Below are 25,365 nucleotides of genomic sequence, written 5' to 3' on the forward strand. Positions count from 1 at the left end.
TAAAAGACCTAGGGAGTTTAATACAATTTGATCCCATCAGAGAAGACATTACCATTCATTTTCCCTATATTCACTAACATTGACCAATATAATTTCCCTTCTTTTCTACATTCCACATTTTGGTCAAATATATACTATCCCTCACATTTGAAACTCTAAGTAGAACATGTATAAATAATTAAGAAAACCATAAACTTTCTATGACAGACACGTTAAACCTCACTTTGCAACCTTTCATTTCAACTTTAGTATATTCAAGAAGCCCCATAATCTTCCAAGTGTCTTTCTCAGATATGGCCCAGGAATCTGCAGTTTAACCAACACACTACGTGATTTGCAAATGATTATAAAGCATCATCTTAAGAAACACACTCTCATATACTAGCAATCATTTTGGAAGGGCCTGTTTATTTACTAATTTCCATATGGTCATTACATAAAAGTGTACTGATTGGTTGCTATTTTCCAATATTCACCACCTCTGTTGTTTCCATTTAAAGTGGTACCTATTATCCCCAGAACAGAAGTCTGAAATGTTGTGTATTTATACAGTTTTCTATGGTGGTATTAGATTTTAATCAGATCCTCAAAATCCATGACTCAAAAATCTAAAGTAGTATCTCTGAAAATTAAATGATGACAATATTTATATAAATATGTATTTATAGAAACATAGTCATAGTAGTAACAGTTTTAACAGTACTACTAGTTATCATAGCACCTAATATGCATTGAGCACTTACTGCCAGTCCCTAGTGCTAGTTTGTTATTTTATTTATTTATCTCCAAAACAAAACAAACGCCCCCAAGGTGACCATTACCATTTCATTTTACATAGGGGAAAACCAAGACTCAGAGAAATAGGTTTTTGCCAAGTGTCCAAGCAGAAAGTGGTAAGACCCGATCACATTTCTCCTTATAGGAAAGGAAGCTGAGGTACCCTACATATTTAATATTTACTGCAGTTATGGGAAATTATAATCATTGGATAATTTACGCTGCTCTAATCATGTTAGATGATGAGAGGGTTATAAAATGGAATGATACTTTCGTCCCTAACCCTCAAGCCCCCACAAGAGACTTCCGTTCTCTACCAATTTTCAAAACATATATAAAACCACCATATATATAATGGTCAGCAGTCAAGAGCTACTCAAAGATTCTTTCAAGGGTTGCTGATGGTGTTCAGAATGGAAAGAGTTGTATTAGTTTCTGATAGGTGTAAAAGAAAAAGAATATGAATAGGCCAAAATGGCTTTATTTTTAAATTATTTTATAATGCTGCTTCTTGTACAGTATAACATTTAGGACTCTATCTTGAATCACAAATGGTAGGTCTTTTTCTTTTTTTTAATCTTTATTTATGTAAGTAATCCCTTCATCCTACATGGGGCTCAAACACACCCTAGATCAAGAGTTGCATGCTCTTCTGGCTAAGTGAGCCAAGTGCCCTGACAAATGACAGGTCTTTGTTAATACTTAACACATACGATATGTAATACTATTATCAGAAGAAGTTGCCTAGAACTTCTTCTGGTAAGAATCTCATATACATATAAAGCATCTTGTTTTAGACTACAAACTTAGTTTACATTTTTATGAATATATTTCTCAAATATTTTAAAACTTCTTTTAGTAACTAAAGCATCATTATGCATAATTTCTCAATAAAGGCTCTTTTATTTTTTTTTAATTCTTATTTATTTATGATAGTCACAGAGAGAGAGAGAGAGAGAGAGAGAGGCAGAGACATAGGCAGAGGGAGAAGCAGGCTCCATGCACTGGGAGCCCGACGTGGGATTCGATCCTGGGTCTCCAGGATCATGCCCCGGGCCAAAGGCAGGTGCTAAACCGCTGCGCCACCCAGGGATCCCTAAAGGCTCTTTTATAAAGAAATTTGTTTTAAAGGCTATAAGCTGAGATTTAAAAAAAATAAATTATAGATCACTCTTGATGGACTTCAACAATGGAGAAACACTGCTAGTAAAAAAGATATATATATATATATATATATATATATATATATATATATATAGTCAATTAAAACTACAAACTTTGGGTGATTATGCTATGTGAGTGTATGTTCATCCACTGTAACAAAAGTACCACTCTGGTGGGAGATGCCGATATTGGTGGAGGCTGTGCATGTGTGCATCAGGGCATATATAGGAAACTAACCTCCCCTCATTTTGACTGTGAAACTGAAAGTGTTCTTTAAAAAGGGGTGAGGGATCATTTTTTAAGTTTATTTATTTATTTACATAATCTCTACACCCAATGTGGAGCATGAACTCATGACCCTGAGATCAAGAGTCGCATGCTCTACAGACTTAGCAAGCCAGGCCTCCCTTAAAAAGAATGCCTTAATAAAAAAATAAACTTGTTTTCCCCTTCTACTCCACCTTCAAACCAAAATCTGCATAATGCCCAGACGTCAGCACTAGGAAAGTAAAAAGGAGTACAGTGTTGGCATTAAGCAATTCAGAGCACCATCCATACTGTATCCTATTGAATGAGGCTTCCTGAAAGTGGAAAAGGAAACCTCCTGCCACATGACGAAACTAAAAGACCAAAGCTCTTAACTAAAAAAGCATGACTTTGGGTAGAGGCAGCATTAACTATGTAGCTGAGTGATTAGGTAGCTTAAGGCATTATTATTATTGTTATGTTACTGTTCAAGATACTTAAATCAGAAAACAGCTCAATTTTACACAGAACTTAATCTGGAGAAGAGGCACAATATCTGGTAAGATGTAGTCAGCTGACATGAGTTAACAGAACAGTCACAAAGATAATGACAGTATCTAACATTTGAAATACTCCCTTTCCAGGCACTCTCACAGACATTTACTCAAATGCTGCAGTGACAGTCCACTAGAAGACAAGAGAGAACTGAAATTTAATTTCACTAAAAAAACCTGAAAATAATACTAAAGTTTTGTAATATAATTTAATATGAAATACTTTACTATTATCTCTTTGTAGTACTTTTCTGGAAAATATCAACTTCTATCACATATTCCTAGTCCTGTGGTATACCATTAACTCCAATTCTTTTCCACCAATTTTCTTGCCTGTCATAATTCTTCCATCCCCTTGAGACCTTAACCCTCAGTTGTCAACTCTCCAGTGTTCAAAAATCACCTTATGAACACTCTTGTAATTATTAAGAGATAAACTGATAAGAATTGCCTACGTATCTGCATGTATATCTAAGTAAATATTAAAGAGTCAAACCCCATGTAAATTTACCTATGTGCCCTCTCTTCACTACCACTAAAAGACTATCAAAAAACTTTTAGGGCCTTAAACCCACAAAGAAATGAAAATGAAAAGATAATAGCTGAATAAGCAATTCTCAAGGAGGCAGAAGCTATCATCAAAAGTTTTAAAGAGGAATATTTGATAAACAGGTAGCAATGAGATGACTTGGTTCAATTTCCCACAGGCACTCTTCTCTCTTCTACTAGAAATAAGGTGACTTTCAGTAAGCCTTGAAAAATTAAAAATTACAGAAGCCAGGAAGTTCAGAGTGCAGGAATGCAGATGAGGCTAAAAAATGAGAGACTAAAAGTCTATCTAATAACCACAGATCCCTTCCCTTAATCCATACAGTCATGCAAATCCCCCACACTCATCCAGGCAAAAGATTGAGGGTACACTCCAGAGAAGTTAAACCAAAAGGATTTTGAACTATGGAATAAAACCAAAGAAAAGGGTGCATGCTAAAAACAGGAGATTGTCTAAAAATCTATATGGGGTTTATGTGCTGGATGATCAGATCTTCTTTTATTTACTCTCTAAGAACTCTGAATGATAAGCTTATAATCTTCAGAAAGGAAATAGAAGGATTTCTCTCTGTAGAAACTAGCCAGTCCAAGAAAAAGGAATCAGAGATACTGATAAATGACTATCCTCCAACAAAAAGTAAGTAATGTCCAATTCCCTATGACACCAGCAATTCAACAAGCTCCAACTTTAAACACAGATTTAGTATTTTATTCTAAATATGAAGGACCATCAGATATCATATGACAATCACTTCAAGATATAGACAATTAAAAACCCAGAAAAGAAATGAGGTAACCAAATAATATCAAGAAAAATCTTAGTAATAATTACAATTACTATCCTCGGAGACAGTACAGAAAATACTATAACATAAACTAGATGTTTAGTTAAAATTTTCAAAGAACGGGCACCTAGGTGGCTCAGTCAGTTGAGCTTCTGCCTTCACCTCAGGTCATGATCTCATGGGTTCTGGGATCAAGCTTTGCATTCTGTTCCCTGTTCAGCAGGGGAGTCTGCTTCTTCAGCTCCCTCTGCCCCTCCCTCCTAGTCATGCTCTCACTCAGTCTCTCACTCTCAAATAAGTAAAATCATAAAAAAATTTTTTTTCAAAGAAAATAATAGTCCTTAGAAATTAAAAACATGATGTTAATTCTCCTCAAATAGAAAAATAAGAAAATAGAGTTGAGGAAATTTACCATATATTAAAACATAAAATCCTAAGAGATTGAAAATGTAAGAGTAATTAGAATAAAATCAAAGGATCAGTATAAACAACCAAATATCTAAAACCCAAAGTTCCAAAAAGACTATTAACAAAATGGAGAAAATAATTAGAGATAATTCAAGATTTCACCAAACTGTGGAACAAAAGTTTCTAATTAAAAAGGTATACCATAAATCCACCACAACAAATGAAAAAACATATACATAGCAGAAGTCCAACATCTGAAAGAGAAGCTCCTATGAGATAAATAAACAAACATGCATAAAAACAGAAAGACATAACATGGAAATATACAACATACAATTAGAAGGGCGTCAAACTTCTCAACAGCAACACTAAAAACAAGGAGACAATAAGCCAATGCTTTTAAAATTCTGTAGAAAAATTATTCCCAACCTACAAATCTATAATAGCCAAACTATCAATCACATATGAAGGTAGAAGAAAGATTCATCAGACATGCCAGATCTGGGCAGCCCAGGTGGCTCAGCGGTTTAGCACCTGCCTTCACCCCAGGGCGTGATCCTGGAGACCCTGGATCGAGTCCCACGTCGGGTTCCCTGCATGGAGCATGCTTCTCCCTCTGCCTGTGTCTCTGCCTCTCTCTCTCTGTCTTTCATGAATAAATAAATAAATTTAAAAAAAAAAAAAAGACATGCCAGATCTGAGAAAAAATTTACTTCTCCTGGAAAGATAACCACAAAATTGTGCTCCACCAAAAATAGGGAGTAAATCAAGAAAGAACCACATATGTGATCCAAGAAACACGTGATCCAACATAACAGGAAAGAGAATTCCGAGAATAATGATAAAATAAAACTTCAAGATAGCTCTTTGGTAGGATTAGAAACAAATAGAAATTGAAAGAGGAAAAAAGTGCATTAAAAGAATAATGACTACAAATTTAAACTATCTCATGTACTGGAACTACTGAGAGAAGACATGTTTGTTTGTTTTTTTTTAAGATTTTATTTATTCATGAGAGACACAGAGAGAGAGAGGCAGGGACAGACAGAGGGAGAAGCAGGATCCATGCAGGGAGCCTGACGTGGGACTCGATACTGGGGCTCCCGGATCACACCCTGGGCTGAAGGCAGACGCTCAACTGCTGAGCCACCCAGGCGTTCTGAGAAGACATGTTTCTATGAAAGTTCTGGGCAATTAATAATAAGTACATAGAACACTACTCAAATTTTAATAGGGCAGTTATTAACTCCTAGAATAAAAGTTGAAGAGGGAAAAATTGTTTAATTTTCAGTATAATTCAGTATACTATAATTCATCCATATATGGTCATAATATATTAATACTAAATATAAACTTAAGCAAAACTTGTGATATAATTAGATAATTTCAGAGAAAAAAAGACTAAAGATGGAGACAGTCAATGAGTGTCAGCCCTAAAAGCTAAAACCTCTTTGGAAGGCACAATAAGGCTACCCACCTCCCCCTACCAAAAATGTCCACATCCTAATCTAAGACTTGTGAGTATATTACCTTACACGACAATGGAGAATTAAGGTTGCAGACGAAGTTAAGCTTGCTAATCAGCTGATCTGAAATAGGGAAATTACTCTGCATTATCCTGGTGGACCCAATATAATCACCAAGGTTCTTAAAAATGAAAGGAGGGGGCAGAAGAGAAGAGTCAGAGAAAGACACATGATGACAGAAGCACTATCACAGTGATGTTGCTGGCTTTGAAGATGGGGGATAAAGGTCACAGGCCAATGAATGTACATGGCATTTAAAGGTGGAAAAAGCAAAGAAACAGATTCTGAGAAGCTTCCAAAAGGAACATAGCCAAGCTGATACCCTGGTTTTAGTATGAGATTCATTTCAGACCTCTAAGGTAATAGAACTGTAAAAAGATAAATTCATGTTGTTTTATGGCAAGAAGTTTGTGGTAGTAGAATGTATGTAGATATTATCTAAACACGAAAGATGAGAAAATTGTAATACAAGCACTTTATTTAAAAATGTAGAGGTAAATATCTAAGAATTAGCTGAAAATGCCTCTAAAAAAGCAGTGAAGATGAAAGGGGCCCAGAGGACTGTGCTTTTTGTTACAAGTCTTATAAATTCTAAATTAATAAAATAAAATAAAATGTCAGGACACTCAAGCAGCCAAGATTCATGCTAGATACACAAAAATAATAAAATAACAGGATAATAAGCCAATAATAAAACTTTCTGAAGAAGGGAAAAATTCTTTGAAGATACAGACTGACAGGATAGCCATTTTAGCAGAACTATTAAAAAAACCTGACACAAAACAAAGTAGGAAAGACCTTCCAAATAGTTGATATTAAAAGTTAAGTATTTATCCTTTTAAGGCAGGAATAAAGGGATAAAGTGAAATTAGAGAAAGACTCACTGCCTGAGAAGAAAGTAATAGTCTGAACAGGAGTAGCTGGGGAGGCAAGATCAAGAGAGAGACAACCAGCTTTCTGGGTACACTTAAGACTCGTCTCCCTTGGATAAAATAAGCAAATGGGAGGCAGTAACCTTTAAAATATAGTGGTCATTTTTTTATTATTATTGATCATTTTGTTATTTTTAACATGGGAAAGCAAATGAAGTGACACTCTAGCACTGAGTTAAGCCAGAATATCTTCTCCATACTAAAAGAATGAGATGAAAAGAAATGCCTTAATTTAAAACAACACACTCTATCAAGTTTATAATTTTTAATATAGGAATAAATCCTTATAAATCATAAGGAAACTTATGAGAAATTTTATATATCATAAATTTATGATATATAAACTATATCATAAGGATTTATTCCTTCTATTAAGAATTAAATTAAATTAATAAAATTTAAATTAAAATTTGCTGCTAACTCTAAAACTCTGAATCAGAGTCTCTCTCCTACGTATCTTTGTCATGCTAAATGCATACTTTCTTGGAAAACTAATCTGCATTATTTAGAATTAACCTGCTTCTCAAGTTTACCTACTGTATCTCACATTTTCATCTCGATTTTCAGGGATACATTCTGGATAATTTCTTTATTCCCACTCCAAGTTCACTAATACTGTCTTTGGCTGTATCTATTTAATCCATTCAGTGGCTTTTGACCTACAAAGACTATATATATATTTTTAAATTATCTAGCTTTTATTTTTTTTAATATTTTATTTATTTATTCATGAGAGACACACACACAGAGAAAGAGAGAGGCAGAGACACAGGCAGAGAGAGAAGCAGGCTTCATGCAGGGGGCCTGACGTGGGACTCGATCTCAGGACTCCAGGATCACACCCTGAGCCAAAGGCAGGCACTAAACCACTGAGCCACTCAGGGATCTCTACCTATTTTATTGACTATATCTGTGCCTCTTTCATATTTTCAATTCCATCTTTTGCTACTTTAATACTTTTAAACATAGCCATTTTATACTATTTCCAATAATTACATTATCTGAAATTCTAGGAATCTAAGTTGGTCATTGGAGGTCTCTGCAAACTCTGCTCTTGGTGGATTATTTTCAAGGTCTTTGATAATTCGGGATTCTGAGTTTACATTTCACAGGCTTTCTTCTTCAAATACATTGCCATAGTTGAAGGTATATGCCACAACAAATGTCTGTGCTTACTACTAGATACCCAGAGATTAAACACCACAACCAGGATCATATTTTAAGTTAACTTATTGTCTTGATGGTTCGTAGACCACACTAGAAACTAAAATCTGGGCAATGACAGAACTGTGATCACAAATTCTCAAGGAAAACAGCTCTCCAAAGGAGAAGTCAAACTCTCCCTCTTCGCCGATGACATGATACTATACATAGAAAACCCAAAAGACTCCACCCCAAGATTGCTAGAACTCATACAGCAATTTGGCAGTGTGGCAGGATACAAAATCAATGCCCAGAGGTCAGTGGCATTTTATACACTAACAATGAGACTGAAGAAAGAGAAATTAAGGAGTCAATCCCATTTACAATTGCACCCAAAAGCATAAGATACCTAGGAATAAACCTAACCAAAGAGGTAAAGGATCTATACCCTAAAAACTAAAGAACACTTCTGAAAGAAATTGAGGAAGACACAAAGAGATGTAAAAATATTCCATGCTCATGGATTGGACGAATTAATATTGTGAAAATGTCAATGCTACCCAGGGCAATTGACACGTTTAATGCAATCCCTATCAAAATACCATGGACTTTCTTCAGAGAGTTGAAACAAATCATCTTAAGATTTGTGTGGAATCAGAAAAGACCCCGAATAGCCAGGGGAATATTAAAAAAGAAAACCATAGCAGGGGCATCACAATGCGAGATTTCTGGTTGTACTACAAAGCTGTGGTCATCAAGACAGTGTGGTACTGGCACAAAAACAGACACATAGATCAATGGAATAGAATAGAGAATCCAGAAGTGGACCCTCAACTTTATGGTCAACTAATATTCGACAAAGCAGGAAAGACTATCCACTGGAAAAAAGACAGTCTCTTCAATAAATGGTGCTGGGAAAATTGGACATCGACATGCAGAAGAATGAAACTAGACCACTCTCTTTCACCATACACAAAGATAAACTCAAAATGGAAGAAAGATCTAAATGTGAGACAAGATTCCATCAAAATACTAGAGGAGAACACAGGCAACACCCTTTTTGAACTTGGCCAGTAACTTCTTACAAGATACATCCATGAAGGCAAGAGAAACAAAAGCAAAAATGAACTATTGGGACTTGATCAAGATAAGCAGCTTCTGCACAGCAAAAGAAACAGTCAACAAAACTAAAAGACAACCTACAGCATGGGAGAAGATATTTGCAAATGACGTATCAGATAAAGGACTAGTATCCAAGATCTATAAATAACTTATTAAACTCAACAGCAAAGAAACAAACAATCCAATCATGAAATGGGCAAAAGACATGAACAGAAATTTCACAGAGGAAGACACAGACATGGCCAACAAGCACATGAGAAAATGCTCTGCATCACTTGCCATCAGGGAAATACAAATCAAAACCACAATGAGATACCACCTCACACCAGTGAGAATGGGGAAAATTAACAAGGCAGGAAACAACAAATGTTGGAGAGGATGTGGAGAAAGGGGAACCGTCTTGCACTGTTGGTGGGAATGCGAACTGGTGTAGCCACTCTGGAAAACTGTGTGGAGGTTCCTCACAGAGTTAAAAATAGATCTGACCTACGACCCAGCAATTGCACTGATGGGGATTTACCCCAAAGATACAGATGCAGTGAAACGCTGGGACACTTGCACCCCGATGTTTATAGCAGCAATGTCCACAATAGCCAAACTGTGGAAGGAGCCTCGGTGTCCATCAAAAGATGAATGGATAAAGATGATGTGGTCTATGTATACAATGGAATATTATGCAGCCATTAGAAACGACAAATACCCACCATTTGCTTCGACATGGATGGAACTGGAGGGTATTATGCTGAGTGAAATAAGTCAATCGGAGAAGGACAAACCTTATATGGTCTCATTCATTTGGGGACTATAAAAAATAGTGAAAGGGAATAAAGGGGAAAGGAGAAAAAATGAGTGGGAAATATCAGAAAGGGAGACAGAACATGAGAGACTCCTAACTCTGGGAAATGAACAAGGGGTGGTGGAAAGGGAGGTGGGCAGGGGGTGGAGGTGACTGGGTGATGAGCACTGAGGGGAGCACTTGATGGGATGAGCACTGGGTGTTATGCTATATGTTGGCAAGTTGAACTCCAATTAAAAAAGTATGTAATAAAAAAATTAAAAAATAAATAAATTAGGAAGTGTGGGGGAAAAAAAAAAAGAAAAACACCCTCTCCCTTCTCCATCAAGGCCAAAACTAAGAAGTCTTTGTTAAATCAATATTTTTGAAACACTCCACCTTTCTACTCAGAAGTTATAAGCTTAGGGAAATGGACATCACTTCCAAATTCCTCTCTTCTTGTCTCAACCCCTTTTGGTGATTCAAAACCAAGCCCACTGATAACAGCTTGCCATAGCCCACTTGGACAAAGCCTACCTCCAAATCTAGTTTGCAGTTTTCTCCTTTGGGGGGGGGCGGGGGTACAACAGGTTCAGTAATTCACTTAGAATTTTAAGTATAATATATTATCCAATATATTATATATTAATCCATCTTTGCTGAGGAAAGGTTTTCAAGTTAATTAAATGCCATGCTGCCAAGTACAGAAGTCATGTCATGATATCCTCTATGTGGCTTTATAAATGAATTTTCTCCACAAGATTTCATCCATGATAAATGAGGAAGCAATAAATATTTTTTAGGCTGAACAATACGGGGTATGCAGAAATACTAAACACATTATGAACCCTAAAATCAACTGAACTATATTGTTTCAGTATCCTTACCTATAAAGTGGGTACAAAGCTACCTTACAGAATTATGAGCATAATGATGTGATAAATGGACAGTGTTCAACAAAGCACTTGGCATGTAAACCTTCAATAAATGTTAGGTAACAGATTTTCAGAATTGTTACAAACAATAGGGAAGTTCAGTTTACACATATTAGGGAAAAACAAGGGAGTTTAGTAAAAGATACACTAACCACTAGACCTTTATTGTAGTATAACTTCTGCCATGAAATAGCTCTGTAATTTTGGATTTAAAACCTCTGTGGCTCATGTTTCTTCATTGGAAAAAAGAGAGTAATTAGATTTGATTCTATGATTTTTTTTTAAGCTTTAAAAGCCAATGATTAGCTATAGTAGCAGAAGATTAACTATTACATAATGGGATATATAAAAGTGTTCTTTGAAGATAGCATAGTCTCATATTTTTTTAAAAAAGTAAAGAAAACTTAAACTAATTGAAGCAGTTACCATGTTTTTAATACCAGGTAAAGAGTGATAATTATTTCTTTGTGATACAAATAACAAAGTGATACAATATTAGACTGGTTTTTCTACATATAAAAGTTCTTGGCTGAAATAATAAATAATGCCCAATTACTACCTATGATCACTGAGTATTATTCATCTACATGAACTTTAAAAAATAACACTTCGGATAGAATATGAAAATAAAATGCTTAGAAAACAAAGTGCCTGCTTCGAAGATTAGGTAATTTTATGACACATATGGTAAGGAGCTATAAGAAATTAAATTCTCAGTAATAACCACTGGTGGAAATATCCAAAGCAAGACTACTATGCAAAAGCCATATTATATTAAATTCCACATTTTGACAGTCAATGTGGGAAGAGGGAGAAGAAGCCATCACTCTTAGTCACTAAATTAAGAATAAAACAAAGCAACTATGCAGGCATTAAACAAAAATGTAATGAGATCAATAAAACCACCACACAGGAAGCCCAGAGTCTTTTTTTTTTTTTAAGAAGATGTATTTATTTATTCATGAGAGACACAGAGAGAGCCAGAGACACACAGGCAGAGGGAGAAGCAGGCTCCTCGCAGGGAGCCCAATGCTGGATCCTGGATCCCAGGATCACGCCCTGAGCCAAAGGCAGACACTTAACCACTGAGGCACCCAGGTGTCCCACCTGAGTCTATTTCAAATCACTTTATTATAAACACAAGAGGGAAACTGTGGCAAGGATTTTTTAAAAAAAAAATTTAGCCTGCAAATATGTTAAAAGACTAGCTGGCAAAGTAAAAATGGTCATAGTCTTAAAGCAAAACTATCTTTTAAATTAAGGAAATACCATGTGTGCGTGCATGCACATATTTGTGTTTCACTGTGTATGTTTAAAGGAAAATAATAAAGGGTACACCAGAATAAAATTAAATACAACATTCATTCATTCTATGAAGGACAAGGTCATTCTTCTTCCCTTAATTCATATTCTGCCATAAGGCACTCTCAATTATACCACAAGGTAAAATTGCCAAGCTACTTACCTCACCATTAAGAAACTGATCCTGACAAACTATTCTTTTACCATAAGAACTATGACTTCATGCAACCAAGGTTCAGTCTTGCTACTTCAATCACTCATCTCCAATCCACAATAAAATCAAAGGTCCTCTGCATATAACCCCGACTGTCTCACTGTGGAAAGCGATCATCCTGGCTTAAGAATGCAAGTTTTGTCTGCTCCTAAGCATGATCACCTACTTATGGTCCCTCATGCACCTACTAATTTTGTCTCATGTGCCTCATTCACTCATTCATTCACTCACTTAATTTAGTTGTTAGTATATACTACTATATTCCAAGCACAGTCTGGAGTAACAGGGGTAGACAAGACCATTTTACAAACTTCTCTCATGGGGATCCCTGGGTGGCTCAGTGGTTTAGCACCTGCCATAGGCTCAGGGCGTAATCCTGTGGTCCCGGGATCGAGTCCCACATTAGGCTCCCCGCGTTTGGCCTGCTTCTCCCTCTGCCTGTGTCTCTGTTTCTCTCTCTCTCTCTCTCTCAATCATATATAATAAAATATTTTAAAAAAAATCTTCTCTCATAAATTCCAAAATCATTAAGCCAATAGCTACACAAATATGTACCTACTTAATATTGTGCAAAATGCTAAAAATGGGAAGTTTCAGTACTATGAAAACATAAGAAAGGAAGGAACTGAATCAGTCTAAGCAGTCTTAAGAAAATACTACCTATGCTATGACAAAGTAGCCATCCAAAAGTAGAAACTGGGAATAATGTTTCACACTTCTGGAATACTGTCTCTGCCTAGACATGATGTCATAATAAGGATAGTAAATAGATGGTCAGTGTGGACACCACTTATTCAAAGGGCCACACACCTCAAGTACCTTTTTCATAAAGGTAATAACAATAGTAAAAGGTAAGATTACTGACTATATAACTATAGATATACCTTGTTTTATTCCATTCTGTGCTTCACAGATTGTGTTTTTTTACAAATTGAAGATTTGTGGCAACCCTGCTTTAAGCAAGTTTATCAATGTCATTTTTCCAACAGCATTTACTCACTTTGTGTCTCTGTGTCACATTTTGGCAATTCTCAAAGTATTTTAAAACTTTTTCATTATTATTATATTTGCTATAGTAATCTGTGATCAGTGATCTTTGATATTACCATTGTAATTGTTGTGGGGCACCAAGAACCACACCCATTATAAGACAGTTAAGTTAATAAATGTTGTATGCATTCCAAATATTCCACCAATGAGGCATTCTCCATCTCTCCTCTCTCTTTAGCCTCCCTATTCCCTGAAACACAACAATATTAAAATTAGACCAACTAATAACCTACAACAGCCTCTAGGTGTTCAAGGGAAAGAAACAGTTACATGTCTCTTCTCACTTTAAATCGAAAGCTAGAAATGATTAGGCTTAGCAAGGAAGGCCTGTCAAAAGCCAGGACAGAGCAAAAGCTAGTCCTCTTGTGCCAAACAGCCAATCTGTGAATGCAAAGGAAAAGTTCTTGAAGGAAATTAAAAGTGCTACCCCAGTGAACACACAAATGATACAGTTATTGCTGATAAGGATAAAGATTTTTAATGGTCTGCACAGAAGACCAAGCCAGCCACAGCATTCCCTAAGCCAAAGCTTAATCCAGAGCAAGGCCCTTAATTGTCTTCAATTCTTTGGAGGCAAGAGAAGTGAGGAAGCTGCAAAAGAAAAACCTGAAGCTAGCAGAGATTGGTTCATGACATTTAAGGCAAGAAGCCATGTTCATAAAGAAGTGCTGATATAGAAACTGTATCAAGTTATCCAGAAGATCCAACTAAATAATGAATGAAGGTGGCTACACTAAACAACAGATTTTCAATGTAAACAAAACAGTCTTTATTGGAATGAAGATGCCATGTAGGGTCTCATAGCTACAAAGGAGAAGTGAATTGCCTGGCTTTAAAGCTTCAAAGGTCAAGCTGACTCTTTTGTTAGTGCCTAATGCTGCTGGAGACCTTAAGTTAAAGACAATGTTTACTTACTATTCTAAAAATTCGAAGGCAACAAAGCCTAGATGAAGCATATCTGTTTATAACATGGTTTACTAAATGTTGAGACCTACTGCTCAGGAAAAAATGCTTTTAAAAATATTACTGCTCACTGACAATGTGCCTGGTCACCCAAGGGCTCTACTGGGGATGTACAACACTGTTATTTTCAAGCCAGCAAACACACCACCAATTCTGCAGCCCATGGATCAATGAATAATTTCAACTTTTCAAGTCTTATTATTTAAGAAATATATTTCAAAAGGCTACAGCTGCCATGGATAGTGATTCATCTGATGGATCTGTGTAAAGAGAAATAAATAGAAAACCTCCTGGAAAGATTCACCATTCTAGATGCCATTAAGAATCCCATCATGATTCATGGAAGGAGTCAAAATACCAACTTTAACAGGAATTTGAAAGAAGTTGATTGGAGCCCTCATGTGAAGAGTTCAAGACTTCAGTAGAGGCAGTAATGATAGGTATGGTTGAAATAAGAAGAGGAACTAGAATGAGAAATGGAGCCTAAAAGTGGAACTGAATTGATGCAATCTCATGATATAGCTTTAATGAATGAAGAGTTGCTTTTTATGGATGAGCCAAGAAAAAGTGGTTTCCTAAAATGGAAGATAGTCCTGGTGAAAATGTTGTAAAGATTACTAAAATGACAAGAAAGGATTCATAAACTTAGTTAATAAAACAGCAGCACAGTTTGAAAAGACTGACTTCAATTTTGAAAGAAGTTCTACTGCGGTAAAATGCTATCAAACAGCATCATATGCTACAGAGAAATCATTCATGAAAGGAAGAGTCAATCGATGGGGCAAACTTCTTTGCTGTTTAAGTCATTGCCAAAGCCACTCCAACCTTCATAACCAACACCCTGATCAGTTAGCAGCCATTAACATCAAGGAAAGACCTTCCATCAGCAAAAAGATAACAAATTTGCTGAAAGTTCAGATGATGGTCACCTTTTTTAGCAATAAAGTATCTTTAAATTAAAGTGTGTGTATATATAAATATATATCTATATATATTTTAGACATAAGGCTACTGCACACTAACAGACTGAATTATAAACATAACTTTCACATGCACTGGGAAATCAAAAAATTCATTTGACTAGCTTTGTTGTCATGGCCTGGACCAAACCCAAAATTTTCCTGAGGTGTGTCTATATACGAAACCTGTGGGAAAATTTACTGTTATAAATAAAAGTCAATATGGCCCTCTTTGACAGTTTAACATGTTTTATTTTGACTGTACAAATATTCACGGGGAGAAGCCAAAGAATTTACATAAACTTTCAAAAGTTTTTTTGACAAATACACTAAAAGCTTAATCACTTAAAAAAGTACTTAGATAACTGAATAAATAAATCAGTATATCTAAAGAATACAAAAGCAATTTCACCTAAGAGGAAATACAAATAATAAAAAGATATAAGACAAAAGATCAATTTTGCTGTAATTAAAGAAAAGTGAATTAAAGGAAAAGTAAAGCACCATTTGTATATGTAGTCTACAATATTTAATGTTATTAAGGCTTTATTAAAATAATCATAATCCTTCATTATCAGTTACATTATATATTCATGAAATTATTTGGGAAAGCAATACATACTGTATGTTATTTTTTTTTAAGTTTATAACCCACCACCAAATTAATCTTTGGAATTTATTGCAAAAAAATAACTAAAAACAGAAAAAGTGGTTTTAGCAATATTTAATTACATCAGCAAAAACCAGAAAACACTTAGATACAATAAAGAGAACTGGTATGTAGATTATGAAATATCCATATCTATTATTATTAAAAACCTATGTTAGCTTATATTTAAGTATATAAAATATGCTAAGTACTATTAGACAATAGAACATAAAATGATACATGCAGTATGGTTACAACTGCATGAAAAAATATTCAAAATTACACAGAAATTACCATTAATGTAGAAAAATCAAATTTTGCAAAACTTCAAATATAATCTAAAAATTGACTTACTAAGTTTAGAAACTTAAGTAAGATGTTACATTTAAATACCAAAGACAAATAATCCTCTGTAATCAATGTAGGTAAAATCAGGCAATAACAAGAACACACTACTAATTTGGTATCCAAACTTATAAATGATATCAAAGAGATAGACTAAAATGTATAAATTTACATATATCACTAAGACTTTTCAATTATTAGTACAAATATACAAATAAAATCATGGAAGATGTCAGGAGTCTAAAAAAAGTCTTAAAAGATATGTGCAAGGAAAGGAAGAATAGAAATAATGCAATCTACACATGAACTGAGTTTGAAATTATTCATAAATCAGTGCCAGTCACATCCCTAAAGAACAAATGTTTTTACTAGAACCAAATTCAGAGTGAAGTATCATGTTACACAGCTTGGGTATGGTTAAGCTTTAAAAAAAAAAGGAAGAAAGAAAAAAAAATTGGAGCATCAACAAACAGAAGACTTCTCAAGGTCACATTTACTCTTATTCTAATAAAAAAGTAACAATTAAGGTTTTTTAAAAGATACTTCTTAATTCATTATAGAAATAAACTAGTTCCACTTCCAGGAAGAGAGGGTAGACTTTTCTCTACTTCTCATGATAACTAAGTACAACTAAAAAACCAATATTATATAGAAAAAAAAAAAAAAGAAGATGATGACGAGAAAGAAAGAAAAGAAAGAAAGAAAGAAAGAAAGAAAGAAAGAAAGAGAAAGAAAGAAAGAAAGAAGAAAGAAAGAAAGAAAGAAAGAAAGAAAGAAAGAAAGAAAGAAAGAAAGAAAGAAAGAAAGAAAGAAAGAAAATGGCAGACCAGTTAGGGACATCTCAGAACCCAAAGAAAGAAATAGTGGTGAGGTGCATAGGTTATGTTTTTGCCTAATTCATCCCAGACTTGGCTCAGTCAGTTAAGCATCTGCCTTCAGCTCAGGTCATGACCTCAGGGTCCTGGGATCGAGTTTGCTTCTCCCTTCTCCCTCTGCCCCTCTGCTCTCACCACTCATGTACCTTCTTCTTAAATAAATAAATAAATAATCCAAACTTGAAGATGAAGAACCCAGTAATGCAGAAATGCCAATAGATAAAGAATTAAAACCTCTCCAGAAACCCAGTTTTCCTTAGCCAAAGGACCAGAAAGGAAGATCCCAGCAAGAGAGAAAATTTTTAGATAACAACTATTCCACTCCAGCCAAACACCACAGCAAAAAAACTGTAGTCCCACACCCACCAACACCAAGAAAGGTCAATGTTTAAAAAACATCCAGAGTCTCAGAAAACAATACCCAAAATATCCAGGTTTCAATTAAAACTGACTTATGCTAAAAACCAAGATCTCGGGACCCCTGGGTAGCTCAGCAGTTGAGCGTCTGTCTTTGGCTCAGGGCATGATCTGGGGTTCCTGGGATCAAGTCCCACATTGAGCTCCCCTGTAGGAAGTCTGCTTCTCCCTCTGCCTACATCTTTCCCTCTCTGTATCTCTCATGAGTAAATAAATAAAATATTAAAAAAAAAATCTCAAACTGAATGAAGACAATAGAAGCCACAGAGATATAGGGACATTAGAACTATCTGACAAAAGCCTTTAAACATCCATCATCTGGACACCGAGGTTGCTCAGCAGTTGAGCATCTGCCTTCGGCTCAGGGAGTGATCTTGGAGATCCAGGATCGAGTCCCACATTGGGCTCCCTGCAAGGAGCCTGTTTCTCCCTCTGCCTATGTCTCTGCCTCTCTCTCTCTGTGTCACTCATGAATAAATAAATAAAATCTTTTTTAAAAAATCCATCCTAACAATATTTCAATAAGCAATTTTAAATATACATGAAAATAGATCTAGGGGCACCTGAGTGACTTAGCTGGTTGATCAACTGACTCTTGGTTTCAGCTCAGTGATGGTATCAGGGTCATGAGACTGAGCCTCATACTGGGCTCCATGTTCAGTAAAGATTCTGCTTAAAATTCTCTTCTTCTTGCTCTGCCCCTCCCCCACTGCTTAGGCTCATTCACTCTCTCTCAAAATAAATAAATAAATAAATAAATAAATAAATAAATAAATAAATAAATCTTTTTTAAAATAAAAATATCTAACAGAGAAATAGAAATTTATAGTAAGAGGAGTAGAGAAGGAAAATGGCATAAAAAGGAATCAAATAGATATTTTAGAATCAGAAAAGGCAGTAACAGAAATAAGAAACTCAGTGGATAGGTTTAATACCAGAATTCAGGAGACAAAGGAAAGAGTCACTAAACTGGAAGACAAAACAATAAAAATTACCTCATCTGAATTATAGAGAAAATAGAAAAAAATAAATGAATAGAATCACAGGGACCTATGGAATCATAACACAAAATCTAACATGCATGTCATCAGAGTCCCAGAGGAGGAAGGTAGAGCTGAAAAGTACTTGAAGAAATAATGGCTAAAAACTGACCGAATCTGGGGCACCTGGGTGGCTCAGTTGGTTAGGATCTGCCTTTGGCTCAGGATCCCAGGGTTCTGGGATTGAGTCCCTAGTCGAGTTCCCTGTTGAGCAGGAGTATACTTCTCCCTCTGCCCCTCGTCCCGCTCATGCTCTGTCTCCCACACTCATGCTAAAATTTTTTTATTTAAAAAGTCTTTAAAAAAATTTTTTAACTGTCCAAATTTGGCAAAAGACATAAACCTGAAATTAAAAAGCTGAGCTTACAGAGTACCCAAATAAATAAATACACATTATAGAGAAACTTTTGAAAATTAAGACAATGGAAAAAAAATCTTTGAGCAAAAGAGAAATGATGCTTTATTCATAAGTGGTACATTTTTCAATGCTGAAAATATCCTTCAGGACTGAAGTGGAAAACCAGGCATTTTCAAATGAAGGAAAACTAAGAAATTTTGTGATATATTATTATTAACTTAGTAGAACTTCTAAGTTTAGAACTTTTAGTCAGAAAGCAATAGTATTTTAGTAGCAGATCTACCGTAAAGGAACACTACCATAAATTCTCCAAAAAGAAAGAATAAGATAAAGAACTTTGGAATATTAGGAAAAAAGAAAAACACAATAAGCAAAAACGGAGCAAATATAAGACTTCCCTTCTTGAGTTTTCTAAATTGTGTTTTATGTTAAATCAAAAATAAAAATATTTATTGTGGTTCTCAATATACATAGTGGAAATATTTAAGATAATTACATTATAAACAGGGGAGAGTAAAAAACATAAAGGTGAGTACTAATATCACTAGACTGTAATAAATTAGATATATGAAATGTACACCAACAAAAGCTTCACCACAAGATATACTAAAAATAACTACACATAAATAAAAATGGAATTCTAAATAATGTTTAAATAGTCAACAAGAAGGTGAAAAAAGAAAAGCAAAAACCAACAACTAAAATATCAGATTTAAGGCCTAACCTACCAATAGTCACATGTTCGTAATCTAGCAATTAAAAGACAGGATTGGCAGACTGAATTAAAAATATAATTCAACTATATGCTGTCTAAAAGAAACTTACTTCAAGTACAATCATGTGAGCAAGCTGAAAGTGAAAGTGCAGAAAAAGGTAGATAGCACAAATATTACTCAAAAGAAAGTAGAACACAGTAAGATGCCACTTCATATCAACTAGTATGACTATTAAAAGAAAGAAAGAGACAATAACAAGTACTGCCAAAGATGTAGAAAAACTGAAACTCTCAAACATTGCTGCTGGGAATGTAAAATAGTACAGCTGCTGTGGAAAACAATCTGGCAATCATCAAAAAGTTAAACAGAGAGATACCATATCACCCAGCAATTCCATTCTTAGGTAAAACACAAGAAAATTGAAAAACATATGTCCACACAAAAATTTGCTCCTAACAGCATTGTTGTTAATAGTTAAAAAGTGGAGGGACGCCTAGGTGGCTCAGTGGTTGAGCATCTGCCTTCGGCTCAGGGCATGATCCTGTGGTATTGGGATCAAGTTCCACATCAGGTTCCCGCAGTGAGCCTGCTTCTCCCTCTGCCTATGTCTCCACCTCTCTGTGCGTCTCTCATGAATAAATAAAATCTTTTTTTAAAAATTAGCTAAAAAGTGGAAACTCACATGTCTACCAATGAATGGGTACACAAAATGTAGAGTACTAGTGTTATGAAATATTATTCAGCTATAAAAACAAATGAAATGCCAATACATGCTCCAAGATGGATGATCCTTGAAAATATGCTAACTGAAGTAAGTCAGAAAAGGTCACGTATTAAATGATTTCACTTACAGGAAATATTGAAAATAGTTAAATCCAGAGACACAGTAAATTAGAAGTTACCAAGGGCAAGGGTAAGAAGGAAGGGAAGTGATTATCAATGGATATGGCGTGGATTTTTTTTGAGTGATAAAATATATTCTAAATTAGACACTGGTAATGGTTGCACATTACAAATATAATAAAAACCCCTGAATTGCACACTTTAAAGTGACTAAATGTTATGTGAATTTAATCTCATTTTTTTTGAAAAAGGAATGGTTTTATTAAGGTCAGATAAAGGACACTTAAGAGAACAAAAACAAACAAAAAATACCAGAGTAGATACTCCTAAAAGACATAGCATTCCTAAATGTGTATGAAACCAACAACACAGCTGCAAAAACTATAGCTCGTAGGTGATAAAAAGATAAATTCACAATTCTATTTGGAGACTTCAACACCTCTTTGAAACTTTTTCAACAGATAGAAAAACTGGACAAAATATCAACAAAGATATAGAAGATGTCAAAAACACTATCAAACAATAAGTTCTTGATATTATAGAACAACAGAATATACATTCTTTCTAACACCCTAAAGAACATACAACAAAATAGATAGTATTCTGAGACATAAATGAACTTCAATAAATTTGTAAGAATTGAAGTTAACAATTTTTTCACTCACCACAATAGACTGAAGTTAGAAATCAGTAAGAAAAAGATAATAGGAAAATCTCCAAATACTTGGAAATTGAACAGATCCAGATATCCCACAAGTCAAAAAGGAATACTCAGGGAAATAAAAAACATACACTGAATTGAATGAAAATACAACATAACAAAATTTGTGGAACACAACTAAAGCAGTACAGAGAGGGAATATTATAGCACTAGATGGACACATTAGAAAAGTCTCCAGTCAATATCCTAAGCTCTCACCTCAAAAATGTAGAAAAAGAAGAACAAAATATACCCAAAACAATTAGAGGTAGAATAAAGATAGTAGAAATTGATGAATTTTATTTACACTAGCTTTAGGGGAAAAAATCAATAGAAGTAACAAACCTCTACCAAGATTAACAAACAAAAACAGAGAAGTCATAAATAGCCAATATCAGGAATGAAATGGGATACCATTACCAACTCTGCAGACATCCAAAAATTAATAAGAAAATACCATAAACAATACTTTGACAACTTTGATGATGTACATCAATAAATCAAAAAACAAAAATACTATCAAAAAGTAAAACTCCAGGGACAGATAGAGAATTATACCAAATCTTTAAAGGGGAATTAATATCCCTTCCACACAACCTCTTTCAGGACACAGAAGAAGAAACACTTCCCATTTCATTTTATGAAGTTAGAATTATCTTGATTCCAAAACAAAGATATCACAAAGGAAAACTACATATAAATATTTTTTATCAATATACATGTGAAAATATTTAACAAAATGTTAGAAAATAAAATACAGTAATGAGTTTGCCTGAGTATAAATATAAATAATATATAATGATCACATAGGGTTTTTTCCAGGAATAGTTACTTAGTTCAATATTGGAAAATAAATGGAATCTACAATATTAACAAGCTAAAGGAGAAAAATCATGGTATCTATTGATGGAGAAAACACATCTGACAAAATTCAACACCCATTCCTGATAAAAAAAAAAAAACTTTCCAGGAAATAGGAAAGGTGAGGAACTTCCTACACATGAGAAAGAACAACTACAAAAATACCTAAAACTACTTACTGGTGAAAGACTGGATGCCTTTGCACTGAGATTGGAAGAAAGCCAAGGATGTTAGCTCTCCGTGCTGTTATTCAACAAACTAAACTGCTGGAAGTTCTAGCCAGTGCAACAAGAAAAGAGCGAAATAAGAGGTATATAAATGGAAAAGGGGGGAAAAAAACCCTATCTTGTCCAGTTGATATAACCAAGTATAAAGAGCCCAAGGAATATTTTTTAAACTTCCAAAATAAGTTTAAGATTGTGGGTATTAAACAAAAATAGAAAAATCAGTGCATTTAGATATACTAGCAATGAATGCATGTGCATGCTAAAATTAAAAATACAATAACATTTACAATCACTGAAAAAATGAAATACATTGGAATAAAATTAAAGTATTTGAATTTATGTGCTGAAAATTATAAATTGCTGATGTAAGAAACCAATGATCTACATAAATGAAGAGACATAGAGTGAGCGTTCATAGACTCAAAGACTCAACAATATTTATGGAAAGGCAAATGAACTAAAATAGTTGAAAACAATTCCCAAAAAAAGAAAATGGCAAGAATCAGTCTACTTATTTCAAGATTTATTATATACCTACAATAATTAAGACTATGCAGTATTTGTGTAAGAATAGACAGATAGATCAGTAAAAATGAATGGAGAATCCAGAAACAGACACATATGCCAAACACTTTTGACAAAGCTGCAAATGCAATTCAACGAAGGAAAGATAGCCTTTCAACAGCACTGGAATAGGTGGACATCCAAAGGCAAAATAAATATACCTCAACCTAGATCTAGTACCGTATGAAAAGAATATGTCAAAATGAATCATGGACTTAAGTGTAAATGTAAAACTCTAGACATGCAGGGGAAAAAAAAAAAAACAGAAGAAAATATTTGCAATCTAGTGAGAGGCAAAGAGTTTCTTGACTTAACAACAAAAACATCATCCATAAAGGAAAAACTGAGGTTTCATTAAAACTAGAAATTTTGCTTTGTATAACACCCTTTTAAGAAAAAGAAAGCTACAGACTGAGAAAAGACATCTGTAAACTACATATCTGAAAAAGGACTAGTATTTAGAATACATAAAGAATTCTCAAAGCTCAACAGTAAAAACATAAACAACCCAGTTAGAAAATGGGCAAAAACATAAACAGCCATTTCACTAAAGGGATATATAGATAGCAAATAAACATCTAGTAAGATATTCAACATCATTTGTATTGCCATCAAGGAAACAGAAATTATGACCACAATGAGGTTATCACTCACTACCCACCTACCCAACCAACTAAAATACTGACAAAATCAAATCCTGATGTGTATGTGGAAAAAATGGACCATGTATACATTGATGGTGAGGATGTAAAATGGTTAAGCCATTCCTGAAAACAGTTTGGCAGCTTCTTTCAAAACTAAACATGCAACATCCGTATAGCTCCACAATCACATTCCTGAGTATTTATCTCAGATAAATGAAAACTATGTTCACACAAAAACAAGTACACAAAATGTTTACAGCAGCTTTATAAGTAATAGCCAAAAACTGGAAACAACCCATACATCCTTCAAAGGCTATACAGCTAAACAAATTGTGATGTACCTATACCATGGAACATGATGCAGCAATAAAAATTAACTACTGATATACACAACAATTTAATCTCCTGAGTATTCTGCTGAGAAAAAAAAAGTGAACACCAAAACATATTACATGATTCCTTTTATATGGTATGTCCAGAATGGGTAAAATACAGAAACAGAAAGCAGTTAGAAGTTACCAGGATATGAGGCAGAGGAGGGAATGAAAAGTGACTATTTAAAGGGTATGGGTGTTTTTATAGAGTGATGAAAAAGATTTTTAAACCAGACAGAGTTGCCATTTATATAACATTGCAAATACACTACATATCATTGTACACTTTAAAACTTTTTTTTTTACTGTATATAATGTAAATTTTACCTCTGTCTTAACAGAGAGAAAGAGAGAAGATTTCTCATCAATCAATCAATCTAGGACAGTTAAAAAAGAAACTGGTTCACATATTTAAAACCTCAAATAAATATGAACAACACCTATTTATTACCCTTCATTCTCCCTTTTAGTTTATGTTTATGAATATTCATTTGTGGAAGAATGTTCAGTGTTTCAATTAGCAGGTGCCTGTTATAAGAGCTTAAGGAGGGACGCCTGGGTGGCTCAGCAGCTGAGCATCTGCCTTTGGTTCAGGGAGTGATCCTGGGGTCCAGGATCAAGTTCTGCATCAGCTCCCTGCAGGGAGCCTGCTTCTCCTTCTGCCTATGTTTCTGCCTCTCTCTGTGTCTCTCTCATGAATAAATTTTTAAAATCTTTAAAAAAGAAAATTTGAAGAAAAGAAAAATACAGGTACTTGTATGGGTGGGCCCACTATAAATCTTTATGGACTAATTAAAATACTTTTTCATTCTTCATGATAATCATCAACTAACTGCACAGCTACCTAAAAGAAGTATTTTATTTTATATTCCAAAAGTTCACCCAATTATGCTTTAAAAAACAATCTAAAATTCTTGAAGAATACTAAAAACTACAAAGAAATATTAAGTAGTTCTTCAAAAACATTTTTAAATACATACACATATCTTGGGAAGAAATTTGGTAAGTGGCATTTCTTTATTATTACTAAAGAAAAACTTGAACATTATTCCCATCTCTGAAAAATAATTTTTCATAACCAAGTCAGAGACAAATTTTGTATACTATATATATAATGTATATATACTATATATATAATGTATATATATACTGATGGGTTATTACACCAAGAGAACATTAACCTTCAATCCCTGAATCATTCAAGAAATGTTTTCAGGAATACTTTTAGCCTCTATCTGGTCAAAGCACTAGAAGCTAAGTGGTGTCTGTACAAACCAATCATTTCACCAGCAGTTCTATATTTCTTTAAAGCCTCATATAAAAAGCACCTGCCTAAAGTGAGTAATGG

The 25,365-nt window shown here is 34.4% G+C and overlaps 1 protein-coding gene across 24 annotated transcripts in view; it reads right to left on the reverse strand.

Annotated features, from left to right (window-relative positions):
• VPS13B (vacuolar protein sorting 13 homolog B) overlaps positions 1–25,365 on the reverse strand; it is a 727,825-nt gene that overhangs the window by 516,368 nt on the left and 186,092 nt on the right. The window lies entirely within an intron of this gene.

The sequence above is a fragment of the Vulpes vulpes genome, chromosome 13 (genome assembly GCF_048418805.1).
Source record: "Vulpes vulpes isolate BD-2025 chromosome 13, VulVul3, whole genome shotgun sequence".
Classification (NCBI taxonomy): domain Eukaryota; kingdom Metazoa; phylum Chordata; class Mammalia; order Carnivora; family Canidae; genus Vulpes; species Vulpes vulpes.